Genomic DNA, 14,081 nt, shown 5'->3' on the forward strand with positions numbered 1-14,081 from the left:
CTAAAATGTTTTGTTTTAAACTTAGCCCTCTTCCCTTCTGTCTGTGAATTGCTGTTATATGGTATAAAAAATGAGTTGAGTGTTAAAATTATGTTTACCACAACACAAAGCAGGCAGGCTATTTATCTTCTCTGCCATGTTTCATGTGCCCTACACATGCAAACTACCATAGCACAGCAATAACATAATGCACAGCACAAATGCTTCCCCATTATGCATTTAGGGGGAGCAAAGTTTTGCTATCCCACTTTTTTTTCCAATATCATTGCACAGTCTGTGCAATCAAGTGATTATATTTAAGAAGTCAATATTATTTTATTATTTTCAGCAACTGACAAAACAATTGGTTCTAATTTAAAAGAAAAACACACACACATTTTAGGACCGCTGTGATCACTCAGACAGCTGATCGGTTTGAGCTGAGTAAGACAGCGGAGCTTTTCCTCACAGCACAAAGTGTTGAAATGAACCAACAATCAAATGTTAAGTGGTGGAAACTCAGACTCTCCAGACTGCATTGTTTTAGTTTTAGTCAGACTGTAGATGGAATTCTTTATAAATTGGAGGACACATCGCCCGTATCTCTTCTTTCATCCAATGCTGTTGGCTTTCCTTATTACCAGGGGCAGATTAAGTGTTGTAGGGGCCTGGGGCCGCTGACACATTGCTCTGCTTTAGTTTCACTCTTTCTCTAACTGGGAATGCTGGTAGGCGGTTGGCAGCTGTAGAAGAACTACTCAAAAACTTTTTTTCTTAAATAAAACTATTAATAGCATACAGCTAAAGTTAAAAATTAAAGTCAAAGTCCTGCATTCAGGAGGGAAATTATTAGCACAAAAAGCAGTTCAAAGTGGATCTTTTGATTCTTATTCAATGCTGGATAGTTTATTAAATAAGAATGCTTCATATTTTATTTGTTACACTTTGTGAGCATGAATGTGAATGACTCTGTCAAGTAAATGTAGTGCTACAGTGTTTTCCTCTGAAGTTAGTTTACAGCTGTACAATACAATGGCAATTTGTCATTTAATTGTTGTGTTAACTTATTATGTTGATTTATCTCTGATCCCCTTGCAAAAAACCTACTATCCAGTAACCACGTATTTATTTCACACACAATGTGAATGTTTGGGTAGTTCAGTGAATCATGTTTTTCACAGTGTTTTACCTCCATGACCACTTCATAGAAATAGGCATTTTCTTTTTCTCATTTTCGGCAAAAAAATAAATAAATTACTATATCGATTTCTAGCCATTGAATCATATCATATCGTATCGCTCTAAATGAGCCCATATCATTCATGTATCGTATCGCCAACCAGGTATCGTAACATTAAAACGTATCATTACGTACCTATTGGGCAACATACTGAACCCAAACTGCTCCTTGGTGGTTGTTCCATCAGTGTGTGAGTGTGTGTGAGTGTATAAAACTGAGTAGCGTTTGGCACCATGTATGATAGCCTTGGCGACTGTGGAAGTGTTAAAGAAATGTGATTGGTCAAAATGATAGAAAAGCGCTATACAAGCGCAGGTTCTTTAATAAACTGTTATATTGCCCAGCCCTACTCCCCCTCCCGACTGCTGTTCTGTGATAAATGTGTTTTGTACCAAGGCCAGTGTAATGTAAGGTACACAGGAGTCAGAAAAATGTGTAACCTTAAGTTGTTTTTTTTTTTACTTTCAGCTTTGCGCCCTTCCCTATACAGAACATCAGCCTTTTGAGGGGATAAGTAGGTGGTCTTATATAAAAAATGGATGCCAGTGCATAATGCTTATTACTGATATTTGTGAGTCCGAGTTTTCTTCTCTTCAGGATTTCCTTCTTTTTGTAGAACTCAAACATTGTGGCTGCAGTGTTGTGGTGTAAAACTTTTTTTTCTTATTCTTCTGCCAAAGAGATACATTTGACCTGAATCCCATCGGTTAAGTTTAAATATTACAGTTTATATTGTTAGTAGGGATGTTGCAATTTTTATTTCTAAATCAAATATCAGCTTTGGGCTTTGTTGAAAATGGAGGATCTGCAATCATTGCTGAAAAAAGGTTTAATTCAAAAAAATTTAATTAAATTGTGACCTTAAAATCAAATCAAATCTTTTTTTAAAATTATGACACCACTGATTGTTCGTGTTGATTCATCTGGGTTTTTTGGGGGGGGTTAATCTAGGAGTCCTGAATGCCTAAAATAACAGACCTTACTGCTCTGTAACCTGGCTGAAAATAACCAAATACATTTACTCAAGTACTTGATAAGTAAAATATTTAGGTGCTTGCATTTTACAGTTGCATTTCCTTTATACTATTTAATAGTTCTTCTCAACTTTATTAAGGGGGGAATAGTTTTTAAATTTTTTAAAGTTTTTAAATTAAACTCCATTACATTTACAGTGTTTTACTGTTGTAGCTAGTTACTCTGACTGATTTTTTTTAAAATGATGCTTAAAAAATTCTTGATCTTCAAACATATCTTATCCCAGTAGCTACACATTTACAAGAGTAAATCAATAGCCAACATAGAATTCTACAATATATTGTTTGTGTTTCTTGTTTAAATTAAATTTGTTGGTGGTTAAAGTAGTGATGACTTCTCTGATCTGCCTCCACTGCTGGCAGGACTAAAATTTACCCCTCCAGCTAAATTTGTCCACATATTCTGATTAGCAATAGATGTAAAATGTAATATATTTTGAGTCGATCAACGTTCTTTTCTCACATCATTTCCTCTTTGGCGCATATGCTGGCTTTTTTCTTTAACCGAAATCATGATCACAGGAGGGTACAATAACTGCTAGCATATATATGTTTTTTTTATCTAACAATATAAAGGTCTTTTATATTCTCAGTAAAATGACTCAGTCATATATAAAATTTGATTATATTTAAAGATTTGATTTCTTTGCTCCTCCATAAGTGAAAATGACAGTTTTAAGCCTGTGGTGTGGAAGAGGCTGTTAACTGTGTGATTAATCATTTCTCTTTAATGCATCATACTGTGTCTAACATAAGTGTGAGATGGGATGCAACAAAGCAATCTTTGTCAAAAGAGAAATGTCAAGAGAGTTAAGTGATCAAATGTCAATGAAGCTTTGTGGCTGAACCTCGAGGCCTGCGTGTCAAAGTAACTGCAATCACTTGTGTGAAAGCAAAGCAAGGAATGTTTTCACTGTGGGTCTGATCAACAAACTTTCGATTGTAAGGTAAGGTGAAGGTGCGAAGAAGTATGTCTGCCACAGAGGCGGCTCAGTGCTTAAGTGTTTTTGAAAAACAGTTTCTCTCATTGTAGGCTTTCAGACACAATTAGGCATTTGTTCCTCTGACTAGAGTCAAAGTTATGGATCAATAAGGTGTCCATTGTCTATACAGAACACAAGGCATCTTAATTGACCATAACAACAAATGTAACCATAAATCTTTCCATGACTTAGACTCCTTTTTGTGTTTGACTTTGCCGCATGACGGTTATAACAACATGACTAAAAAGATCCAACACAGCATGACTCACATTCCTTTTAAGAGAAAGCCAACCATTTGGTGGGAAATGAAAGATTGGAACTGGCTCCACTGGCAGCTACAGACTTGAAAGTAAACGGTGTATGTGAAGAGTCAGAAACATTTTGAGGGAATGGTATGAAATCTTTATCTCAAAGGTGCAAAATATAAGATTTCTGACTCACAGCTCAAAATACCTTTAAACTATCTGAAAGTGGGTTGGTAGGGTTCCTGATCAATCCAGATGACTCAGATATTGCTTCCAGAAATTTCTGGCTGTCAAAACTCACTTTTCAACTGTACCTTTCAACAACCCTGCCTGCTAACTGACGAGATATAGCATAGGTCTCGGTGACTCTGGATTAAGAAGTCCTAGATTGACACCACCAAAAAATACATCAGTTGCATTTCACATAAATGAAATAAGGGCAAAATAACAGATCACCCACTGTTTTAATACTACTATGTAAAGCAACAACCATATAGTTTTTATGTGTTATGCAGTACAAATATGTTCGTGGTGTGTGCCAGTGGAATTATAATAACGATTTAACTTTACAGTGACACTACTGCTTTGAGCAAAGTTTCAAAGCATTGTATGTTCTGGTTTTATTCTGTTCCATTTGATCATTCTGATACTTGCAGAAAGTACATTTTCAAAGTAATTCAACTTTTTATTCAGGAAAAATAGTAGATTCATTTAAACTTCACACCAAGATCAAATAAATTGTCCTGGTACTTCAGACATATGGGCTGACTAAAATAGTCTCTTCAGTGCAATATTACAATCTACAATAACGAGAATTCCTCAAAGTTGGCTTTCAAACCTCAAATGAACGCATCATTATTTGTTAACGCCGGCAGGGGGTTTGAGTCTAGTTGTTAGACTTCATTCAGCATCATATCACCACAAAACCCTGTTTGCATCCTTTATTCTTCTAACCGAGGTTACTGGGCTTACCCAACCTAAACAATGTTTTTTTGGTACAGACATGACATTTTGATAACCTCAGTTGGGCAAATTTGTATCCTCATCTTTATGGCCAGCAGGGGTTTGATGAGTCATTTTTGAAAGTGACTAAGGTTCCTGTCATGGATGTATTTTTGCTTCTCCTCTCTTCTGTCGGTTCATGTTCAGATGATGTCTGGTCAGCATGTCACTTAACTCACAAGCTATACATGGCACAATCTCAATGTCCGGGGCAAATAAAATCATGCATCCACTCATGCATGCGTTTTTTCAAATGCAGATGCTGTAGAATCAATCATTCTATTAGCCTGACATGGCCAAACCAAATTGCAAATGCAAATTTGTCCTCTCAATTCATTTTGGATTTCCAAGGGGCGTTCAATCAATCAATCAATCAATCAATCAATCAATCATTTATCACACAGAGTTATGCAAGCTACAGATCCAGTGCCTGTAACTTGTGCTCTGCAATTTAGGCCTTTTTTTGCATCTTGTTAAATTTACGTTTTGGATAGTTCTGCTAATCTGTGGTTTCTGGTTGAGGAATCACTTAATTGTCCATACAACCTGAGCACAGCAGGAATGGTACAGCACCTCACATGCCCACCATCACACCACTCTTTAGTCACCAGAAAGCACACGATTATTCTCTTTCTCTCCCCAGAATCGTCTACTCTGTCAGATTGGCATATAGAAAAAGAGCCTCTTGGTTGGACGGTGCTGTCAAGGCTTGAGCTAAGTTTCAGTGAATCAAAGGATACTACAGTTTCTGACATCATGGAGGTTGTTGATATCTAATGTCTGTACAATGGCTAACAGGATGCTAGTTCAGCTGGTTCTTCTCTGTCTTTCCTTGATGTTAACTGATGTTTACATTGGAAAATCTTGATTTGGCTAGTTAGCAGCAGCTAACTAGCTAAAAGTCAGCAGAAGGAGAGTTTACAGACTGGTGAGTTGATTTCCTTGTTTGGCAACAGCAACATGGACGCTACAGTAGGGGTCGAGAGGCCACCGAGGCTAACAATATAGCAAGCTAGTGAGCAAGTCACGTAATGCAGGAAAGGCAAAGGCAGAGTGTTAGAGGAAAAAGATGAGGCCGTTTGGAATGACAACATTTTCCTCAATATAATAATAATATATTAACTGACCATCTGCAGAAAAATTAGCATCCATTTCTGAAAACGTCAGCAAACATATCAAAACTCGTGAACTCAAAGCATCCAGAAAATGTCAACTTACAAGGTCGAACACCACATGAGGGGCGTTCAAATGGACTTATGCTGTGAACACAATAAACACGACCCTAAATATATGCACCATTAGTTACTCCTGAGCAAAGGAAAAATGTAAACACAAATGAGCTGTTTTATATGAGTTGGTATATTGAACTTTGGATAAATTCTGTCATAAGTTTTGCAATCACATATTTCCTCAAGAGAAGCACTGACTGCAGGTGATCGTCATTTTAGCAAAAAAAAATACACTCTCCAGTTTGTTTGATAGTATGCTATAGCAGTATCAAAAGAAAGTTCTTCATTAGCTTTCGCCATCTTGTTTTTTTCATCTATACAGTCTTCGCTTCAAACATTTATATCAGATAAAGGGCTGTGATTGGCCGGCACTTGTCAAGCTGCTGGACATCTGTCTAAGCCGTGGGGGACCAGAAGCATTTGCCAAAACAAATAAAACATGACCTCACACATTTGTTTGGTTCCCAGGCTGTTATTCGATCCCTTTCAGATGAAAATCTCTTCAATCATTTTGACACAATAGATTCTTTCCACAGCCAACATTTTGACTTGTCAAAGCAGGAAAAGCACAGCTGGAATAATAGAAATTGTTGCATTCAGTGTAGGTGAGCTAGTCAGAGTTTTGGTTATGCGCATGCTCACTCATTGACATGGCTCGCTGGGGTGCTTAATGGATGGAGCCATTGTTAATGTCATTGTTAGCACATGTGCTTTTCATGCTTTGACAAGTCAAAATGCCTGCCATTATAAAAGCTCTATTAGCTGAGCCACACAGCTCATATATTCAGGGGCCCAGGCTCAGAAAAAATATACAAGAATAAAGTTACATACTTCTGCTTTTGAGTTCACAGTTCTTTTACTATAAATCCATTAACACACAGTTAAGTGCTTCAAAGCCTTATAAAAAATGTGCTCCATGGCCAAAAATTTAGATCATGCTTTACCACAATTGCTACAAGTGACAAGTGTAAGCTAGTAGCTCACTGTGTGAGTTTACGTGTACAGCTGCATGATACAAAGTTTGTAAAGCCACGTTTCAAGTCTTCACAGGGTCACTGTTGAAGAGTCATAAAATACATTTTATACAGGATATTCCTTTTGTTTTTTACTTTGCATTTAGTCAATAGTTGACTAGCCCTCCATACCAGCAAAAAAAAAGAGAGACTGGAAGACCAATATGCTGTAGTTAGCCAGTTAGCACATTAACAACACAACCCAATGCTGAAAGCACAAAGCATATTTACTGTGCACCACTAACCAATAACACAGACTTTCAGGAAACGTTTCTGCTAAAGAACTCAGTGGATAAAAAAATAATAATCTCACCTTATATAATAAGTTTCTTTCAACCTTACTCCCTCTTAACTTTAGTTCTTTGTTTAGGTTCCTCCCTTCTGTTTCTCTTCATGTGCACTGAGCTGAACTGCAAATCAGAGTGATTTCACTCACTGTTGGGCTCTGACGACTGTGATTAAACATGCTGAATTGGCTGGGAAAAAAATGCAGAGTAACGCAGACCAGGGTCAACGATGCAAGACACAGCGCAGAAACTAGGGCGACGGGTGCTCACTGACAGCCCAACATTGACTGACAGCCAGCCATCAGCTTGGTGTGTCAGGGCTTTTAAAATGAAACCAAGAGAGTACTTCATTTGATACCTTTTTTTCCAAAGTCATTCAACATCCATGATGTGAATCGGGCATTCAGTTACATAAAATACCACTAAATGCCACACTCATGTAGTATAGACATACCTTTAAATGTTTTGGTGGCATCTCAGCACGCTGACCTATGAACTACTTAAATGCAGTACACTCATCGTCACCACACCGTGGACTGTGTGGGCTGCTATTATTATTTTAAATCTTCGTACAAAAAGGCTTAAATGCAGGTATTGTTTAACGGTGGAAGTTTTGATACTACCTGGTATTGTTTTATTTCAGTCGATACCTAAAAGGTATTGAGTACTGATCTCTAACCCTTCAAGCACAAGACTCAAACGCAGGGAGACAGCCAGTGACATGACATTTAGTAAAGTCATGATCGAATAATATTGCAATTACACAGTGTTGGCCTTACGCCACAGGGACGCCTGAGCTTTCTTTTTCTCACTGAATATTTAACACTGACGGTCTTACATGTATGAGAGTAACTGTGAGTGTTTAGGCGGTGCCTGCAGTCTTAGGGGAATTTAAGCCTGAAGGATCCCAAAGAGAGAAGAGTGTAATGTATGAAGGCTCTTCTCTGAGAATTCTGTAATGTGCGGCCGCTTATCTGTCCTTGTCTGTGGCTCTGGAGAGCGGCACACATTAAGAATCACTAAGGAAACGTAGCACGATATTTTATTCTCCTGTTCAAAAACAACACTTTTAATCAAACAGCGGTCAACTTATGTGTGCTTTTTCTCTTTGGATGTTTCTCAATAGCTGTTTTCACTCATTGATTGCGGAGGTTAGGACTCATGATTCACCACAAAGCATCGCCAGGGCATTTATTATTTATTGTGTATTACTGTGTAGAAAGAAAAAAAATATATAAAGGTGGGTTGCAGAATTGAAAATATTTTTCTGTAATTTTGAACATTTCAACTAAAAATATAAGGAATATAAAGAATTTCCTTGAGCATTCAGCCAAATACAAAAGCTACAGTTGTTTTAAATGGACTTTAAAATATTTCAGCTGAATTATATTTCTCTTCCCTGAAGGCTCCATACCGTGCCGGTATATCTCCATTCAACACTTGCTCCTCTCTAAATCCTCCTCTTTTATGCAAGTGAATAGACGCGAATAGGGTACATTTTTCTCTGCATAGAGCAATAAAACAATTGGGATTGAATTACATTTGTAATTCTTTTGGCTGAACTACATGGAAAAAAAAGAGCCCACCGGAAAAGAGCCAGTAGCTATCTGCGACTGATGGGAGAGAGCCATTCATCCATCCATACATCCAGCCGAACATCCAGTCATACATCCATCCATTTTCATTTTTTCATTACCGCTTATCCTGTTCAGGGTCATGCAGGGTTTGAGCTGACTCCAGCATGCATCTGTGATTTGAGAGACTCTGAACATCTTTAGTGACAGAACCTTTAACACCATTAATACTTGGAGAGTTTAGAGCTTAGATGTACTGCCAGAATAATTGCAGTCGTGTAGATCTTTTGTATTTTCTACTTTGCTCTCCATAGCCAATTGTAGGTTTTGCTATCTATTGGATTGGTGAATCACACAATTATCTATTCATGCTTTTATCTATTTTCCTATCTATTTCTGTCTCACCCCTGAAGAATTTAAAGAGTTGTGAGTCAGTAGTACTGTGAGGGGTGTTGCTCCTCTGTTAAGATTGAAGTTCATGGAACTCCACCAGTCTGGATACCTGTGTGCAAGGACAATAAATCAATTAAGCAGAGAATATTTACACAAACAAACTAGCTTTTGTGGAGAAGATTTGGATTTAAATTGAGGAATAAAAATTTGATTTTGAGGAGACAAAAGCTTTCTTATGGAGTCAGAGCTGTTTAGAGTAGTGCTGCAAAACAAAACACTTCACTCTGTTGTTTTTTGTGATGTATTCATTTAATATGAAGATAATGTATTCTTGGTGGAGCGCTTGTCATTCTGAAGGCCACTTGCTGTTGGGGTTGAAGTTAACTGAAAATTCTCTTGCAAAAGCTGCGAGTTTTTCTCCCCCACAAGTCAATGTCAATGTCCAATTTGATTGTTCCTTTGTTTACTTTGACATAAAGCCTTAAAAATGCAGGGCTCTATTTAATGCCCGATGCAAAGCACCACAAAGCGCAGCACAACTGTCACTGCTCTTTTTTACAGCCAGTGCCCATGTTGTGTACGTAGCTTGCACCCATCTGTATGCCCATGGGCATGAGGATCTTAAAATGGGGTGTGGTCAGGTACATTTTTGGCATATTGCTATTTTAAAGCAGCAGAGGGCGATTGGGCCATTGACAATGGTGCAGTATTTACTGGCTATTTAATGGATGTCATTTTCAGACATGTGCAAACTCTACTTGTTACATGCACAGGGACATGTGACTGTGTTGCAGCTGGGTAAAAAAAACCCATTGCATTTTATGAAAGGTGAATTTAGCAGAGAGCAGAGCAGAGCTGATGTCCAGTTCTGTTCTGCAGCAGTTAAGTTCTGTTTCCATTGTCAAATTTCTAACTACACTTCTTAGCTGTGCTGCTTAAATGTCCTATGATATTTGCTGCAGTGACATCACTGCTCTTACTGCATTACTCTTAGAGGTAAACTGCTTGCTTCTCCAATTTTCTGAATGCAGTCTGTAATTAGCAGTATGCAAGATGAAGGTGCACCTGGCTTTTAAATAGAATGGGAATTGGTACTGATTGGTTGATTTCACATAACACCTAAAAAAACATGTATGATTAATTAAGGGACTAAGTACAACCCCTTTGCCTCTTGCGCTTCACACTGCACCCGGATCGGACATGCCTTAAATGCAGTTGTGCCATAAACCATAAGACCATAAGCTATATATTATGTAAATAGTTTCCATGGTGTGCTTAGGGGTCTCTAAATGTGCCCTTAATAAGCTGATGCTGATGCCACATATGCTATAATATGTTTTTGCATATTACATATTGTGTGTAACTTATTTTTTTATAAATTGCAAATGTGAACTGTCCCATAATCCCGTCAGTGTTGTTGGAAATTGTTTGCAGATGTAGTTGAAAAAGACGCACACTGGCAGCTTTATCGACCACTTTTATGTGGATTTTCTGCAGAAATGCAGATTCGGAGTAAAAACTGTGCACATCTTGGAGACGTCTACCATTTGTAATTGTCCTGGGGTGAAAATGCCTGCATATGTGTTTACATGGTAAGTGTGTCAGCCATTCAGAGCCGCAGAGTCCAGGGTGTGTGGTGTCGGGATCCCTGAGTTAATAGATTTCTGTCCCCAGTGCTTTTAGCGTGTTGATCTCCTGCTGACGGCTTCACACTCTGCTTTAAGCACAGAGATGATGGGGGTGGGCGGCTTAGAATAGAGCCTCCTTAACACTGCAAACATTTGGTTAATGTACCTTATTACTCCCCCATTGAGCTGATTTTCACTTTCCATTCACTCGCTGCTAGGAAAGCACCCCTGAAATTCCATGTCTCGCACGGGCCATTGATATTTATGCTTGCAGACGCAATTTGTTTAATTCCTCACAGAAATATTTGTGTCTTAATTTCCTCCCTCATTGGACTTAGGGGGAACAAGGGGTCCATAAGACGACCCTTTGATATTAATTAACTCTCTATGTTCTATATCTTAATTTTCTTCTCCTGTGGTCTGTGCTCTGTTACTGTATGTTTTTTTTTCCAACCTTGAATACTCCCAGCATCTTTTGTTGTGCTACGCTGTTTGTTGTGCTTCCCTTGTGCTCTCGTCTCTTTAATGTTATTTTACGTTCTCCGCTAAGCATCACACAATACTCCATCCTCCACGCTGCTTGCCTCTTCCTCCTCTCTGTCTCTTTCTCTCCCTCTGTAGATATTTGTGTTTCTGTATCTGTGCCTTTCTCCTTCACTCTGTTTCCTCTCATCCCCTTCCCACACACACTCAGTGTCCTCGCACTGTGGGCAGTGTACATGTGCACAGAAGCACTTGAGACAACTTTTTTTTTTTTCATACCGGCAAGCCACTTAGCAGCTTTATATAGCAACTACCCAAGGAGAGGATTAACAGCAGGAAACATCAACAGACAGGCTCGTAGTGATATAGAACACACACTCCCGCACACACATGCAAACACACCACACTCATTGTAGCCACTCATGCTTGGCCAAACACACAGTGCGCCCCTGTCATCCACTTTTTTGCGATGCATTGTTATGTTAGTCATCCAGCACATGCTCTTATCCTTATGGGATTGTAGTGTACAGTATGGGCCAGCTTTTCATCACACTGAGCGGGCAGAAAGCATATTTGACTTTGAAAAATCCAGTGGAGCCTGTGAGCTTTCTTTCTCGCCCGCTTATTTGATCACATCTTTTGTCTCGGTCAGGTGGGGCAGGTTGTGTCGGTTTTGAACTCATGGGGCATCGCTCAGAGCCGTTCAGTACTTAACTCGCCAGATCAGAGAGAAATCGCACACGTTTGCAGCTTCCAGAACATGCAGCGTGCACACAAGCAGTCTCTCACCTCACAAACACACTAGCACACAAGTACATTCTTCATTATCATTCCAGAGCTGATAGGCTCTAATTATCTGCCTTGGCTCTGATTAGTCTCTCTGTAACAAGCTAATTAGATGGAGCCTTGTAAAATCATCACCAGCATTACCACAGAGACATGGTTGGGAAAGACACCAGCAAGGAGGAGGCAAGGAATGTGTCTTGCACTGTTCCCCGCAAAGATTTGATAGTCAACTAAATGTTAAGTGCTGGAGCTCTGATTTCTTTTTGATTAAGTGCCTTTTAAACCTCTCTACTTTGCAAAAGAATCTTTATCCTTTCTCATTATTCATCACGAAAGGATTGTTCCATCTTACAGGGTAGGATGATCTGGCTTAAATTGCATAAACTGCCGCTGTCTACATTTTAGGAGATAGCATCTGAACATTGATTAGTTTCTCTGCCCCCATGATACAGCGGCTATTTATCCAAAACGAACTATCGTCAGATCCCAGACAGAACTTTTCTCAGCGCAGGGCAACTTTAAAGCCTGAGCAGAAAGCTAGATTAATTCTCTCCTCTAGCTTCTTCCTCCCTCTGTTATTATCCCTCTAACAATCCTTTTAGGAGCTGTCACACACTTTATAGCCATTGTGCTTCAGTTGTGAACACTCCAGAGCTAGTCTGGAGTGCAACACATTGTATTTTCCATCAAAATGCATCTTAACTGTAAGCCAGTTAAAAAGAAATAGGAATTGTGATCTCAGCATCTGTTTTTCTGCTTTCCAACTCATTTGAGCGAACACAACTGTTGGTGCTATAAAAGATTTATTACAGCAATTCATACAGTTTGAAGACTTTATACCCTTTCCTGCATGCATGTTCCACTCATTACCAATGTATAGTTTTCTATTATTGGCTATCGTCGACTTTGAGGAGACATAATGATACAGAATATTAGGGATACCAGCAAGGTAGAACTGTTTTGTACGGCACATGTATTGTGTTGGCCCTCAGATAGCGAAAGGATGCACGTCAAACTCCTGCTGCTTTTGTCTTGGATTAAAAAGTACATATATAGCCTGCGGTCACACACAGGAGAGCTTTTACATAATGGGATTTGAAATCCATAGTTACTTTTAGCCCTTAGGTAACTCACCTCTGTGCGTAAGTGCGCCGATATGTGTTTGTCAGAGAGGGGGAGAGAGAGAGAGAGACAGACAGGAAGATGGGAAGAGAAATGCTAATGTCAGCTACGTCATGTGTGCAGGCACGTGTCTGGGTGTAACGGGACAACTTGTCAAATCTTTCTGATTCTGGTCATATCTGTGTCTGTTTGTCCTGGCAGGGGGTTCTTCTTCTCTGGGGTAAGGCAGATGGCCTCTGTGGATCACAGCCTACTGAACTTGTTGGCAGCTCATCTGACATTCCTTCATGCCACGTTGACACAAGATCACAGCCAATATTTGCGCAAATAGTGTCTTCGCTCACAGTTCTGCGACTTGCTCCACTTTGCAGGAATAGAGTCTACACAAAAAGTGCCCTAGATCGTGCGGCTGTGACACTGTCAGGAGTTTTTTGATGCACATTGTTTCCAGATTGTGTCGTTGTATTTAATGCAGATAACGATCCCCTACTATCAGCTCCAGCAAAAATGCACGCAACACTGCTGTCATAGACTGCAGCGCAGTTGTACGCCACTTCTCCTTGGGCGCTGCTGTGCACTCTTGCTGTCTGCCCAGACTCAGGGTGAGCGAGTTGGTAATTGGATTCCTGGAATCTTCTTATTCACTCCAGTGAGGCAGCGTGCAGGCAACAAAATGCCTGCAGCCATGAGGCATCATCTCTAGGCCCCTGTGGGAAGATCAAGGTAGCTTTACACAGACTTGGTAGATGAGACTGTGGCTGAGTCTCTTACCCATGGGAACCTTGGTGTCTGGAGCCCTGACGGAGAAGGGTTGGATGACATCACATCCACCAGTTTCCACCATGGGCCCAAACAGCTCTCCTGACATCCACTTACAACAATCTCCCAAACCCTGCAGCTATGTTGGAGCAAAAGAAAGTGAAAGAGATAGCGGCTAAATTGGCACGTTAAAGATAGTGTGGTAATTGACTTTGACCAAAACTCTAAGCTGAATCAAGACCGTATTGATATCAATTCCACATTGCAGATACAAGAATGGCTGAGATTTATTCCAATCCTGCAGCACAATGTTTTGCCATGTAC

The 14,081-nt window shown here is 39.5% G+C and overlaps 1 protein-coding gene across 3 annotated transcripts in view; it reads left to right on the forward strand.

Annotated features, from left to right (window-relative positions):
• Nucleotides 1–14,081, forward strand: part of LOC121950393 (neural-cadherin-like) — a 95,314-nt gene that overhangs the window by 21,718 nt on the left and 59,515 nt on the right. The gene's annotated exons all lie outside the window — the stretch shown is intronic.

The sequence above is a fragment of the Plectropomus leopardus genome, chromosome 7 (genome assembly GCF_026936395.1).
Source record: "Plectropomus leopardus strain MGB_pleo_1.0 chromosome 7, ASM2693639v1, whole genome shotgun sequence".
NCBI classification, from domain to species: domain Eukaryota; kingdom Metazoa; phylum Chordata; class Actinopteri; order Perciformes; family Serranidae; genus Plectropomus; species Plectropomus leopardus.